The sequence below is a fragment of the Centruroides vittatus genome, unplaced genomic scaffold (genome assembly GCF_030686945.1).
Source record: "Centruroides vittatus isolate TY-2023 unplaced genomic scaffold, ASM3068694v2 contig_357, whole genome shotgun sequence".
Classification (NCBI taxonomy): Eukaryota; Metazoa; Arthropoda; class Arachnida; order Scorpiones; family Buthidae; genus Centruroides; species Centruroides vittatus.
In genome coordinates, this window is record NW_027122180.1 from 3,293,630 (window position 1) to 3,310,919 (window position 17,290).

The 17,290-nt window shown below is 22.5% G+C and overlaps 1 protein-coding gene across 1 annotated transcript in view; it reads left to right on the top strand.

Moving 5' to 3' along the window:
* The first annotated feature begins 2,025 nt into the window (after positions 1-2,025).
* The window catches only part of LOC136974849 (glutamate receptor ionotropic, kainate 2-like), a 60,580-nt gene continuing 45,315 nt past the window's right edge, over positions 2,026-17,290 (top strand). Inside the window, exon 1 of the mRNA XM_067269829.1 lies at positions 2,026-2,437. The gene's annotated coding sequence lies outside the window, so the exon portion shown is untranslated. The remainder of the gene's footprint in view (positions 2,438-17,290) is intronic.

The following is a 17,290-nucleotide window of genomic DNA, read 5'->3' on the forward strand; positions in this document are numbered from 1 at the left end:
AAAGAAAAATTGATGCATTAACTTAAATAGTTTTACATAAAATTTTATTTGATGAGGTCAGTAGCAAGCATTGATTTTGTTAAACGATGATAATTTTTTTAACATAAAATACTCGTATTTTCTTTAGAAATATGGAAAATTATATAACAATTATTGCACACAAGTAATAATTTAGATTGATCTGAAAGAAGATTAGCATTTCATCTTTCTTTGGCATGAATTATTATAATATTTACCTTTGTCCATTAATATACATTAAAACGTTTATATTAAAATAGAAAAAATAAAGTAAATATTTACACTTAAAATTTTATTCCTTCATTTCGGATAATTTTTCACGCTGATTAATAATTACAAAATGATTATTAAATGTGCTTTAGTTTAAGACTCGATCAAAATTCGATTATGTAAATAAATTGAAATCTTGTGTTTGTATAATTTACAAAAGTATTGATTATAGGTTGTAAGAACAATACTTATTATAGCTTAATGTATGTAGTTTGATGATTTTCAACGCAATAATTTAAACAACGTTGTTGAGGAAAATAAACAGGAATTATAATCATATTTTAGATTTGTCAAGCTATTAATAGATAATTAAGCAATTCATTCACTTTCATATTAAGTTTATTTTCAATCTATTCGAATAAGAAAACAGAAAATAAGCTATTAAGCTGTTATCTTGATACTTAAGAACGTATTTATAGCAATTTTATAACCCTATTAAGTGAGATAATTAGATATATTTAATCGTAGGCTTTCTTATATGATTAATTATGCAATAAATAAGTCATTTCTGTAAGATCTTGGAGAACGAAATTCAGTTGATCTGATAAATTAAATAAATATATTTATATTTTTTACATCGTTTTTATTTCAAAAATATTTAATTTTTAAAACAATTTTATTGCATTTCAAACAATAAAACATGAAATATCTAAAGATTCGATCATTCGTTTGTCATAATGAAGAATATTGATTATTATCACAACTAATTTCATGCAGTGTCTATCCGCATTGATTCTTTTGATATGTCAGATTCTAACAGTCAGCACAACATCATTAAGTAATAGTTTTTTTACCTATTCTAGAACATAGATACCTTTCAGATCTGGAAGCTGTCTGCAACAGAATACACAAAGAAAACAAACGACCGATTCCTTTTACAATCTGACCCATCAATCCAAAGTGGAACCATCTTCTCTAACATGACCGCCTGTACAGATATAACCGTGTGACATAATACTATTTCTAATCATCAGAAATGATCGTATAAGTTATATTGGTTAATGCGTTTGAATGGTTATCTTCCTCCTGAGAAAAGCCATCCATCAATCACAATCAATAAAATCGACTATTACACTAAACTATAGTTTATAAATGATATTTAAAGATAAAACTGTTTCAATAACCCTTCTGAAAATTTATTTGTGAAATTTTTTCTATATATAGTTTTCAATTTCAATAACACTTGTCAACAACATCAATACAACGTCAAAAAAACTTAATTTTGTTTCTGTACTTTATTTTCTATAATATAGCCTATATTCCCAACCCAATCATAGTTACAATTTAGTAAAGTAAAGATTAAATACCGATAAGCATGATTTGAAGTAGATGAATTTATTTATATAACAGTTCTAAAATTTTATTTGATATTTTAAAAATAAATTTAAAAGATATTGTAAAAATTCCTTCAAAACATCTCTCTTCTATAATATGGTCGGCATTCCAAGGTTGGATATAGCTAATATTTGTCAAGAAATTCCTTTAAGATATTTAGTCTGTACGGCCATATTAACCGTAAAATAAATATAATTTAAGAAATATCATATGACGATAAACATTATTAATCATATTAAATTCTAATGTTAATAGCAAATTATATTTTTCTCTTCTAACTACAACAGAAGCAGATTCTCTGAATGGGTTAAGTTTCTCTTTCAATTAAAATTAATTACTTCACTTATGTAGATGATCTTTCAGCAATTCTTACCCTTTATCAACCTAATCGACAGAGACTATTGTTTGCTATACCTTCTTTCAACATTGGTATCATATAACACATCTAATTGCACTTGTTATCGCCTATACGCCATCCCAAGACGAAATACCTCATCACACACTCTGCGTTGTCGACGTTCAACGCAGGCGCAGTGAGGCAAAAGGAGCGGTCGTCCCATCACTTCAGTCTGACTACAGAGCTTACAGTGAATAGACACTAGGACCTACCCGGGTAGCAACTGATCCTTCTAAGCAACAAGCTGTCAGAGAATTACAGGAGTTTTCCTACTTAAAGTGAAGTATACCGTTAAAGATTTAGTCCGTAGGAACTTTGCTAAAATGTTTCAAGCAAAGTTTCGCATTTGGACTAAATTTATACCAATTTGTTCTTTGCTGGTCACTACCGCTTCGTTACCAGAAGTTATTAAAATAGGTAAGTTCGGCTTTCCCCTTTTTAATTTTCAGCATTAAGTCTCGTATGCGGTTTATAATAATCAATTTTTCTCCAATGAAAAGAATTTTTAATTTTTTAAATTTTTTATATCTCAGTATTTTCAAAAATTGATATTAATTGGTATAAAAAATTATTTCGATCTTCTAAAATTTTCGTCAGTAATTTCTGTAGCTTTTTTCTGAAAAAAAATGCTTTACACTTTTTTATCTGTATAATTTTATGGAGAGGAAAATAAACTTAATATTAATTTTAAATCCAATTTTTTAAATATTTTTTAGCTTATTTTCAAAAACTAAATTTTTTTATTATCAATAATTAATTACTTCGGTTAAATCTCGATTAATATACAATGTGTATTAAATAAATAATTTAAGTTAATTTTGCTATATTTAAATTTTAGATGTTATTTTATAATTTATTTTAAATCCGATTAACTATAAATACTTAGAAAATTAATAAAGTCGTAATCCTTCCAACATAGATTAGTGAAAGATATCTTTCTTTATAAAATAATGAAAGCAGAGTTATAATAAATTTATAACATTTTTTATATAATTCAATATTTATCTTAATGGATTACTCCTTATTTGTGTTTTAATTATTTCGTTCAAGATTTTCGCATAAATTTCCTTATTGTTACCCTTTAAAAAAATCTAAATAGTTTTAATGTCTTTTAATTTTAAATATGTTTATTTGAATAATATAATATGTAAATATATAGAAACAGATAAATTATACATGTCATTAAGTACGTTTATCAAAGTTTCAATTAAATGTAATTTAAATATACTATTTTTATGGTAATTAATGTATTTGTATAGCTCAAATTTTTCAAATCACTGAATTAAGAAAATTTGATTAACGTTTCTATTGATTTGCAATTAATGAAAATAAGAAAAAGAATTGAAAATTACGTTTGATACGTTATCTTAAATAATTGCAACAAATGTCCTAAATTATCATTATTTACAATAAATAGTATCGTGTATAAATGTCCTTCCAAAGTATTCATTTTCAAGTGGATTACTGGTTCTTGAAAGTTAATTAATAATTCAGTTTCGTTTTTTCATTGGATTTCCGATTTTTTTAATTATATCTAAATCGTTCATTAATTATAATGCTTTCTCCATAATTATCTAACTCACTTTGTTACAGTTCAGTAATTATAATCATTCAACAGGCACTCATCTTGCTATGATTTTAAATATGAGATTTTCGAACGTCGTTGTTGTTTAATTGTAAGAAGCACTAAAAAAACTATACTCAAAAAGCCTTTTGTCAAGATTTAATAAAATTCAAGACCGTAACAGAATAATTAAATGCCATTTTTTAAAGCTGGATATTAAATATAACATATAAGAATTATTACTTTAATAAATCTTATGTAAATTTCTTAGTAATAAAATATTTTTTTTAAAATATCTGTTCATTATATTATAACAGCAACGTCTTAAAAAATAAAATCATCTAATGATTGCTATACCTATGAAAAATTTGTAATGTTTTTATCAATTTAAATCAAATATCAGTTTTGATGCAGAAATTAAAGGAATTAATTTTAAAAAAAACATCAAAAGAGCAACAAGTACATATTTAAAATATTAGTTTGAATCATGTATTACGGTTGATGGGCATAAAAATAAATGAAAAGAAAGAGAAAAAAGTCAGTAAAATTTAAATAATTATTTAAAAACATATATAATATTTTAAATACTATTTTAAGAATAAAGTAACTTTAAAATATTTAATTTTTCTGCAATATAACCATAATTAAAATTTCAAAATTCAACTCTGTGATATTTATTTACTTATTTTTATCTTAGTTTATCGTTCAATAATGGCTGTTGTTAATCTTCAAGCTACACTTCTACTTTACTGAATAAAACAAAGGAAAGCACAAAATTCAATATACTTTTAAGTATAATTTATTCAAAAGGATCAACTGAAGCTTAATTGAAGTACGGATGATGACAACTAGTGTCAATGAATATGCAAAATATCTAAATGCCTATTCATTAAATTTAAATAAATGTTATAAATGAAGTATTCTAATATCAAATGTACTTAGTAATTTTCTATAATAATCACCCTCCTGTATTTATAAAAATTATAAATATAATAGTTGTGAAATTTACTAAAATCACCTTAATTATTTAATGTTATGATTTTACTAATGCAAAACGTTAATAACATCTTTATATATGGAATATATAATTTGAACCATACTTTATTCGGGTCAATAAGACTCGTGTTTTATAAAATATCAAGAAATATTTTCTCATAATAATTATATAATTTTACATATTTTAAAATGCTTTAGTTCTTAATTATTTTAAATTTGTGATAAGTTTGTTAATCAAATAATTTAAATAAAAGTATTTTATTTACCGTTTCAAATTCATATTCTAATAGAAAATTACATATTAAACTGCATCAGCTGCATTTTTAATTTCAGTTCAATGTAATAAAAACTTTAAAAATTTTAATTTCTTTGCTTTCTGATACTCTTTGATACTTAAAATACACTTTCTGATAAAGAAAATAGCAGTTGAAATATAATAATAATAAATTTTATATAGTTTAAATATTAAAAATTCTATAAATTTACTTAACGGCTTTACTAATGATTTATATACTATGAAGTTTAAAATTTCAACATGCAAAACTAAAAGTAGGGGAAAATATTTATATATAACAGAAAAAGAAAATACAATAAAATGACAACGGTTACTGCTTCTAGAATTCGATTTCTTAAATGTAGCGAATGAAAAACGCCGTATACAAAAATTCCCTCCTGTAAGAGAATAGTACTTTTTCTTTGTTTAAGTTACAAATTCTAAATATATTGTTTAGAAAATTCAATGAAGAATTCCATCAGTTCTTATATTTTTAGTATATATATATTTTATATGGGAGTTTTTCAACTGTTTATATATATATATATATATTTTTTTTTTTTTTACTTTCTTATTTTCGAATCTCTACAGTTATTTCAATAACGCTGCAATTTTTGTCAATTTAATACTTTTAAATCTCAGGTAAATTGCATATAATTTTAACCACGATAAAAAATTTCTGTTCTAGTCGTTATTTTTATAAGTTTTAAAATATCACGTAAATAATTTAAGTTAATTTAAAGGTTCATTTGATTTTTTGAAAATGCACTTTACTGTCTATTATTTTATTTTTTATATATAAATGATATTTTATTAGTACGTAAATAAATTTATTTAATTATACAAGAATTTTTCTCGAAAATATCAAAAATTTGCTGTTATAAACTAAATTTTAAGAATTATATTCTGAAATTTTGAAAATAATAATCATGAATTTCTTTTATTTTATTGCAAGTTTTAATAAATTATTTTTAGTACTTTTATAACCTAAACCATAATAATAATATAATATTTTATTTATTTAATAGAATTTATTATTTTTTTCCATCTAAATAGAAAAAAAATATGAACAAAATGCAATTATGAATTTTATAAAGTATAGAAATCTGCATTATTTAAATTAATCTGTGCAAATGAATTCAGTTTTTTAATGGAAGAATTTTATTAAAAATAATCGATATATATTCACTTATTTTTCAGCTTTGTCGAAATAAGGTTAATAGAATATTGCCAAAAAAACTGGAGAATGATTTACGGTTTAATGTTTAAAAAAGAACGTCGAATATGAAACAATATATCATTAAATTTATTAAGAACATCGTGTAATAAATTATCGTAAAATCATATAACTGCATTAATGGTTTAATTTAAGCATTTAAATTATTTAAACGTTACGTAAAATTTTGTTATTTTTCTATATTCTAAAATAACTCCATTTGTTGATATTGACGTAAACGCATATATAATTCACGTGTCAATATTAAATAAATATTTTTATAAACATATTGAAAAGTTAAAGTTTATACGTTGTGCTAAAATAATTTCTTACTTCTAACTTTTACTATCAAATTAAATAGTAATATTTAAAAAAATAATATCGGATTATAAAACAATAAAGTTATATTATGACGAATTGAAAGATAAATGTGAAACTTTACATATCGATTTTGATTTAAATTTCGCTTCTGAAAGAATTCTGTTAACATAGATAGGGCTGATATCTGTCGTAAATCTAAAACATCATTTTGATTTCTAGTGCGTCTGATTCAATTTTGAATATATTTTTATTACTGATATAATTAAGCATTTATCTATAATTATTTATTAATTAAAATAATAGAAGTTATACGAAAATGGATGAAGATTTTAAAAGATGTATGAAACATTTGTTTTATTTAATTAAATGAATTTAATACTTTAGTAAATTGTTGACAATTCAATTACAAATCCTTGGTTCTGTAAATTACAGATTAAAAGTTTTAATATAAATCATTTTAGTTGCAACAGAATGTTATGATGGATATTTGTAAGTTCATATTTGATATATAATTGTTAGATTGTATAAATAATCCGATTTAGAATTGTTTTAATTAATAAAAGATTATTTGCTATAAATAATATAGCGATTATAATAAATATTTTATCTAAATGATTTCTCATATAATTAAGATTTATGTATTAAGCACCCAAAATAAGAAAGATGCGACTGATAAACTTTGTCATATCATTTCTAGAAAAAATAAACAAAATAACATTATTGAAATTAGTCTCAGGAAACATTAAAATTTTATGAATTTATAAAAGCCTATTTCTAAAGAATCTTAAAGTATATTCTGATTATTGCCTTTTCTTCCTTATAACTTCTTCCTTTATAATAGAAGAGTTTCGTAAAATTTATTAGCAAAATTACCGGTAATTAGAATTATCTTAAATACTTATAACTGAAGAAGAATATTAAACCGGAACTAAATATGGCAAATCTTTTTTAACATTATGTTCGTAGTTTTTATTTAATTTAAAATAAAACAAAATGAAAATTATTTAAAATAAATAATCATAAAATTTACAAACATTTTTAAAGTTTTTTTCTCTAAGTAGTGTTATACGGGTTTAATAATCCATTAATATAAATTCATCTAAACGTTTATAAAATAGCGAATAAAAATGTAATGATACAATTGAACATTGTTTCCAATATTTGCATGTGCTTATTTTCAAATCGATGATTGTTTTCTTTACCGCACCTATCTTAAACTAATTATCCAATTCATGTGTTTCTGTCTTTCTCTTGCACAGTATGAGTTAACCAAGCATTTACCATAATAGGAAATAACGATTTCTCATTTGATGCCAGTGTACTCTGTAAACTCACTGATAGGTATAAAGAGGAGAGATGTTGAGAAGTTCTATCTTTTATGATCTTCCTACTTTAACAATGAAAGATATGTGTGCGCCTAATTGATTTAATGCTGTATTGATGGCGACAAATTTACATACAAATTAAACATTATATGTCTTCCTTTAAAGCATAATGTTAGGCTAAATTCTGATGTTTTTAAGTTCGGATACACTAATAAAGTATCATTGCTTTAGATATAAAATATATAATGTAAGAGATAATGGAATCTTTATACTTTTGGAAATTATGCTACCAGTTTTTTTCTGAGCTTTTATAATAGATGTTACTTGTTTTCACATACATATTTATGAGCTTAATTTCTACTTATATTCATTAATGATAAAAGTAATATTTTTCTTGATATTCGCTGTTTATTGAAATGTAAATAACATTGTTTAAATATACTTAATTATATATTAATCGAAAATTTAAAAAAAGTGATATCACCTTTGTTATATCGTAATTATATTATTATAATTTTTCATTTTAATGTTTGCTTTTTTGTTGAATATTTTGACTTTGTTTAAATATTCATAAAATAAAATGATTTAAAAATTAAAATTTAATTTAATTTACGAGTTGATTATATTGATATGATTTCTTTAAATTAATAAAAGAAAATATTCGATACATACATGTGTATATGCATAGACCAATCAGGGAGTTTAGTTTTTTGGTAAAGATTATATTCCCGATATCTGGATCTTTCAGGAGAGTTATTGATAAAGCAATCAGACTTGACACAAAAGATGTAAATTTAACCACAAAGAAAGAAAGTAATGCGAAGAAAATTCTCAAATTTAGCATTACGTAATCTGTTTAAGATACAAATGACATGTCTCCTTCTTAAGTTGTATAAAAGATTCCTTTCGACAGTAAAAATCTCGTTTTGATCGACTTTCTTACGTTAAAAGGGGGAAAAACTTCAGATAAAGTATTATACTTTCAACCTATACAAGTTTTAATAAATTTTATGTTTAATTCCTTGAGAATAAACTTTAAAACAAGAATAAACTAATATATATTTTTATGTAAACGATTTTCTTTAAAATGTTTCTTATATAAAAAAAATATGTTACTTTTAAAAAATAAAATTTTAATTAAATGAAAAGTTGTTGATTGTATATGTTTTTAAATTCGACTAAAAATTGTAATGTATAGTAAATTCTGTTTCTAGAAAATAATTTAACAGCTACTACATCCGCTGTGTTATCATAGAAGACAGTGAAAAGTAGACCAGCTAGTAGAATAATCGAGAAAGAGCTATCAATATCAATACCATCTGCACAATTCGTAGATATGAGAGAGATAGTAGGATTTGTGGTCTAGATGAGCATGTTCTAGCACTTAACAAAGCTGATGCTGACCCTAAAACCAATAATGGATAATTCGAAGATGGAAAATTGTTTTTAATATTTTCTTTACTGGGCAATAAATATAATTCATTTTTATTATTTATCCAAATATGTTTTTGTAAGAAATTTGAAAAGAATTTTTTTTTTTAATCTTGATATTCTGGGAAGTTTCATGTGGTCTATACTTACTCGTTAGACTATACATTCTACTGTATATTCAGAAGATTAATATAAATTAAAAAATAATGTTTAGTTTTTTTAAAATTTTCTTTAGAAATTCCTTAATTTATTTTTCAGATTTTTGTTATAGTTTAAACTTGAATGAATTTTTGAATATGAATATCTTTGAAATTATTTTCAAGGAAAACTTTTATTATTACTATTATTTTCAGCAAATTACATTACTTTTTATATTTAGTGAGTAATTATTTTGTATATATAATCAGTTCAGTTGCAGTTTTGTTTATTCAAAATATAACAAAATAAAAAAATATATCTACTTAACACTGTCTTTTAATAATAAACTAAATTCAATCAGAAATTTTTAATTATATGAAATTAAACGATTATACAACTCAATATTTCTCATATTTAAAATCAATTTAATTTTATTATACAGTAATTTCTAGGTTATTCTGCATGCAAAAATGTAAAATACAATTTGAAAAAGACTTTTATAATTGATTCAATTATATTATCTAAATCAAACATCATTCTGAAAACATAAATCACGTTTTAAATCATATAAATAAAATTTATTTTAATTACTCTATGCAGAAATATAAAAAAATACTTAATCTTTGTATCCTTTTTCTACGTAATCTATAAAAAATTAACCAGTTTTTAAATAAGTCATATTTTGAAATTGTTTTTTACATTCAGTTACGTAATACAACAAAACCTGTGTAAACCGCGCGGTATCGAGGTTCTGTTTTAAACAGATTTTACTATATTTTTTAATTATTTATTTTAAAAATGTTTTTAATAGGATTTTATCCGTTTTGACTTGAGTATAAAATTTAATTTCATTAGCCTTCCATAAATATAAGAATGGATCTAAATTTTTGATGTGATGAATTAGGAAAATGCTTTCAATAGCTAAAATTATCATTTATTTCATATTTTTCAGTTCACATTCTTTGTTCGTCTGAAATTATTTCGTGTTATATTTAGAGTAAAAATAGAAAATGCTGAATTAAATGAATGTTTCTAATGTTTTTATCGTGTATATTAGAGCTAGAGGAATCTATATCGGACAAACTTGTATCTAAAGTGAAAAATGGCTTCGAGAACCGTATATGACCCGAATATGAAATTTGAAATGGAGTTAGCATATCTTACGACCATTATCGATCCAGAGTTGAGAGTTTGTCGGACAGATCATCGATATTAAGTATTTTTATTTGATAGAGTCTAATAATTAATATTGTCTAACCGATAAACTATCTTTTTATTTATCTGTCAAACTTTCTATTGGTCAATAAATTAATTTTCTAATTTCAATTTTACGAAAATTTTTTAAAAATATTACTGGTTCTAATCTATCTGATATTTTTTTTCGATAATGGTAAATTATGATAAATTCGACGCTACAGTATGAAAAATTGCATAAAATTTTGAAATCTGAAACAATTAAACGTAATACCTTTATCAATTTTAAAAAAGAAATAATTGTATTTTCTGGCTAGATAAAATGTTCTTTTTTCTAATGTTTTGATGATTAAATGCTTTAATATTTTTCATTTTGATTACTGTAATTAAAATTAAGCTCACTAACTAAACAAATTGGCATTTTTTCGAAAGTTCAGAGTCATTGTCCTTAGACTTCAGACTAAGTTCAATGCCCCAAAATTTTAGCTGAGCTTGTTCATTTTAACGACAGTTATTGTAGTATTAAAAAATAAACTAATCAAACTTATTGGTTTATTTTTAAGAATTAAATACAATTCTAGTTGACATATTTTTTATTAAAAATTTCTATTCGATATATCAATTTTAAAATTTAATAAAATCAAAATATCGCCATCACATATCAATCATTTAACGCATTTTGATTTTTTGTTATTAATGAATATTAATTTAAAATTTATTCGTCGTCAAGTAATTTCAACTTTATATTTATGTTAATTTAAATACGAAACGAATGTAAAATTTTTATATCTGTCATAAATTTAAAATTATTAAATTTAACATTGATTGATACTGTTTATAATAATTTTTATCAATCGTTTGTGACACTTGCGTATATTTTAATATTAATAATTAGTGAAACAGGTAGTTATTTTAAAATAATTACAAATTAAATAAAATTTTAAAAATTTGCGTTTGCTTATTTACTAAAATATCTAATCATTTTTAATTATGCTTACAAGATTCAAATGTTTTTTATAAAGAATTATAATAAAACTTTGAAAATTTTTAATTGAAATTTTAACGTTAAAAATATTTTGTTAAATAAGAAGTAACATGTTTAAATTATTGGAAAACAAAGCCTAGCTTTAGAGTTTTTGCTAAAATTTGTCAAATAACCTTTCCTCTAAGATCGATGATAAAACAGCACAAATAAATTTTGATCTTTTCACTAGTTTCTCTTCAAATATTGAATATTTACTTATCGTCTATGCTTTTAAATAATATGACATTTTTATAAATTATTAAACTATTTTCTTTAATCTCTTATAATTGTAAAATTTCAGATAAAAATGTAGCTGTTATTAATTAACTTTTCTCATAATCTCATTATGTTCTCGTCTCTAATCGGAATACTTTAATAATTAAAGATGTCGATTATTTTTATAGAAGTATTATTTAACTTTTAATTACTTTTTTTACAAAAATAAACAAATATAAAATTATTTTTCTTTTAGAGCCGCTACTTATATTCATATAACTTAATTAATAAAACACCTGCTTAGTTGCAGGTATGTTGAAAACTTGCCTATAAAAATATTTTTCTTTCTTCATGAAAATGGAATGAATAATATATTTGATACATATCATGAACAAAATTCACTCGTATCAAATGGTATATTTCTTCAAATATATTTTTTGACAACTTTTTGCAATAATACAGAACATGACATACGAAAATATTTCGTTCAAATTATACATAAATCATTTCAATATTATGTGTAACACGAACAGATAGACATGTGTTATCAACATATATTCACTGTAAAAAATATTTTCTTCCTAGTTTTGTTATTTTTATCTCATGAAAATATATATTATTATTGTAAATAAATTACATCACATAAGTAAGACATAAAAATATTTTATTTATAATATATTTCAACTGAATATTATTTCGTTACTGTATATTTATTTTGGTTATTTTTCCTTTGTCGTTTACAGATTTAATATAGTATTTATACATAAAATAACATGGAAACGTTTTAATATATTAATAAGAACTAAATATCTATATCAAGAAACTAAGATTTTCCAAATAAAAACTAATTTACGTTAAATAATAAATGCAATTTAATTATATTCTAAAATGTTTTGAAACTAATTTTTTATTTCTTTTTATTTAATATTAATATTATTTTTATCTTTTCTGTCAATTATAGTTTATAAACCCTTAAAATACAGATTTTTTAAAATATTAATTCACGCTAAATTTGTAACTTTGAATTATACAAATTTAGTAGAATGGAATACCTATCTAATTTTAAATAAAAAATTAAAAAAAAATAAATATTAAATGTCAACGTGAAGGGTTTGAAATAAATGTAATGAAAGATTTATTTAATTTTAGGTTAATTTTTTCGAAAACATAACAATTTTTTATGCTTTAATTCGTTTTGTATGAAAAATATTCAGCAAATAAACTAATTATTTTAATAAGTGTTATAATAAAGATTAACTTTTTCTTCGATTAACTAAAGTAAATAGCATGTTTCTTCTGTCAAATAATATCTTATAAATGATGTCATCAGAAAGATCTACTTGCACAAAACGTGCCATTAATGCTTACAGAATACGTTTATATTTAATAATGTGGGTATATATTCACTTTTAGTTTAATCTCAACGTAATGGTTTACTATAAGGCTAAAATATCCGGTAGTTAATTCACATAATTACCGTTTCTGTTGCCAGCTGTAATTTATTTATGAATGCCATATTCTGTTTTACAAATTTTATTTTATTTGTTTTACAATTTACGTTCAAACTATTACTAAGTTTCAGATTTTATAAATGAATGAATGTTTAGTTTTGTTGCGCTCTGTTATTCTTTTATGTCTGTTTTATAAAACAGACATAAAAGAATAACAAGCTTACATTTAAAAAATGTTTTATCGGTTATAAAATTAAATAATAAATTAAATATTTTATGTAGATCATTAAAAAGTTTATGAGTTTCAAAATGACGAAAATAGCAAAACGCACTTCAAAAGTTTATGTTATAAATAAAATTTAAATCCCTTTTAATTATAAAATTTATTAATTTAGTTTAAAATACTAAGAAAGAAGATTCAATTAACACTTTTAGTCTAAATATTTTAAATTCGTAGAAATTAGAAATATTAATTTAAAAATTCTATTAAGTTTCTAGTAAAGTATAAGTGACACACACATATATATATATATTATTCAAAATCTTATGTACAAAAAATATTCTTCGTTTTTTAGTATTGATTCCTATAATATCAATTATATAATAATTTATAATAACGATATTACAAAAATAATAAATATTGTAAAACATAATCAATGCTCAATTACAAGTAAATCATTCGTGGCAGATAAAATATCTTGTATAATATTTTAACGTTAAACTTTATCTACTCTGGTTTTAACTTATTGATGTAAATTTTAATTTACTTTAGCAAAAATTTTAATTTACCGGAACAAATTTGTCATAAAAAATTTAATATCCGTTATAAGCAGTAATTTTGAAGTGAAATTCATTAAAATGTATATTTAATATTATTTATTTTTCTTTATATTTTATAAACTTCTTTTTTTAAAATTATATTCAGAACAAGTGGACGTTAAGCTATTTTCATCTTATCAATCTTTTTTGGTACAAATCACTTCTATTTAGACTCACATCAAGAATGTATAACTATAATAAATAACTACAGTATTTTGTTTATATAAAATCAAGAATAAATTTACATTATACTATTTTTTTATTACCAGTTTAATCAGACTTATTTAGGTTACTTTATAGAATGATGTACTGTACATTCTTCTATAAGATTAACGCGAATCTTTTCCACTTTTATTTAATATCTTTTAATTCTTTTATATTTCTTTATATAAAATTAAAAATTAACTCTTTATATCAATGTTTATAAAATGCATAATTTAATTAACTATGTTAGAATTATTTAAAATTTTTATAAAAATTTCTAAAATCTTTTAAGTTTATTTTTATTGGCTTCATTTCATTAATATTTTATGTTATTTTTCATTTTATTAAAGCAAATTATTTCGATTTTCATACATTAATTTCTTTAATAAAAAGACACCAATAACTAAATTAAATTTTATTTATTTAAGAGAAAGAATTTAAACATTAAATACAATTAATCGGAAATTTTTAGCATTGATTTTTAAATTCCTATACAGGTATGTGAAATTTGAAGGTAATTGCGTTACAGAAGTTATGAAATATGTTACTACTTTCATTTGCGTAATTATCATAAAATTTATGTCACATAATCGGATTTTTGTCTAACTTTGAAAAGTTTCTATTTTCCATTAAAACTCCATTTTCATATGACATAGGAATGAAGTAATTATATAAAGGAATATGTATTATATACTTATTTACATATTTACTTAAAGGGGAAAATTCCCTGTAGCAAAACGTCAGTAACAATATCGATTGGCTTTTAGAACACGAAATTTTAAAATTAACGCCTCATAATTAGTAAATGATAAAATTTTGTTCATAACTTGTTGAAATCTGAAAAGTAATATATTTCACTAATGTAATTAATTATAAACGACAACAGAAAATTGCTTAGTAAAAGATCATCCATTATGGAAAATCAAATGCCTAAAGAAATTTAAATAAAATAATGTAAAATAATCGTAATCAGATAAATAGATTTAAAAGCTGTAACAAATATTCCCTTGAGAAATTTTTGAAAAATGCTGAATTTGAACAATTATAATTTATTATTGTTAAAGAATAAGTTACCTTTTTTTATTTCAAATTTTAATGTATAACTTTCTTATTATCTTCTTACATTATTTAAAACAGATTGATGCTCTAGTTATTTTTCATGCTGTTATTTTACAATTTTTAAAAATAAACATGTAAATTTAACCAATTTTTCAAATTGCAAATATTATTTCTGCTTAGAAATGTGAATTTAAATATGTGTGTGTTTATTTAGGAAATTGCCTTATTCAATTTTTTTAAAATAGTGCTTATCATGTAAGAATAAAGTGAAAAAAATTTTGTTTTTGTATTGTTGTTCGATAAATTCTGTCGATATGTTTCTATAGAATAAAAACTGTTTCATTTACTAAATGTACAGTACAATATATTGATTCCTAAAAATAGATATTATATTTTGTCTGAATATTGTATCTATAAATAAAATTAATATTATCAAATTTCAAAAAATGATTAAAATATTTAAATTATTACAAAATTAATATCGTAAATAATCAGGCGCAGGTGATTAAATTTGTTTATTTTATTTACAAATTTCTGTCCTACGTTTCACAATTGAGTTCGATAAGTAAAACAAAAATATAGCCAATATAATGTTTAGATCTACAAATTTTTAGTTGCAATATTTGTTACAACGAAACTATTAATTAAAAATGTGTAAATTTATGGTAAGTTGGTAAACTAAGCTAGAACATTGAAAAGAATGATTAATTTAATTTATTTGAATAGTGAATAAACTCCAGTATACGCGAAGTTTACAAGAATAATTGAAAAGGTTAAAAAGTTCTTGTAATTGACATAGTGGAATTTCTACAATATATTCCTTTTTAAGGCAGTTTACTCGATCAATTAGTCAGTATAGCTTTTGGAAGTAAAGCGTCATGCAAAGATTACCATTATGTGAGACAAATTTTCTAGAAGCATCATTAATATGCAGTAGAAGAGGAAACCGGGCGTGAAAAAAAAAGAGAGAATAGTGTTTAACGTCGTTTAATCCTCATCTTTTTCTATCTAAATTGTTGAAAGTTAGATTAACGCAATAAAATTTCCATATTATAATAGTCTTATAAAATAATGAATTTCATTGCAAATTTTACAGGTAGATTCGAAAAAGCATAAATTTTGCATTACCGAATATATCTTTAAGATGTTATTCGAAATGTGAGTGATAAGAACATTTCACTCAGTCAAACACAACTCCCTTATCCCATGGAGATATACACGATTTTCCACTTTGCATTCTTCCAAGAAGAATGCTAAAGAAATGCACCACTTGCTTGCTCTAATGTTGTCTCGTTACAAAAGTATCAGTTGAGATACCAACCGATCTTTAGTGTTCTCCGGGGAGTGAAGTTACTTCGAATGTCTAACAACATCGAACAATAGATTGATCCTATTCAATATCGAATACTTAACCATGGAACATTTCCAAAAGAATGACGATAGATTTTGTTGAAAACCCATCTATTATCGGGATAAGACCTGTAATTTCTTTTATCACGTTAATTAACCAGAATTTACAATAATTTCAATAAAAATAATGTTATGGATTAAGAGTTAATGCCATTTATAATAGAATTAAACTTTAAAAACCTCTTTCTGCGTCAAACCAAAAAAGCTATTAAAAATATATTATTCGAATTAAATGTTATTGATTTTTCTTAATGTATTATCAAATTTAATCACAGTTCGTAATATAAAAAAATAAAAATTAACATTTACATACGCTTCTGTTAATGTGAAAAAACTAAAAAAAAGGAAAAAAACATCTTTGCATAAGTCAAAATATTTGTATAAAATATAATAAAAGTAATTAAGGATCGTGTTTGAATTTTGTTTTTTGCCTAGTTTTCGAGTTGAAGACATCAACTTAGTCATTAAAATCGCATTGCAGAGTAATTTTTTGTTATTTAAAATACTTTTCTAGATACACTTTAAAGCGAGGAACATGTGTGAAACAAAAAGCTCAAATGAAAGTTAAATAAGTAAACCTTGCATTTAAATTTTGTATAAAAGTGATACGTAACAAACTTTACGGATT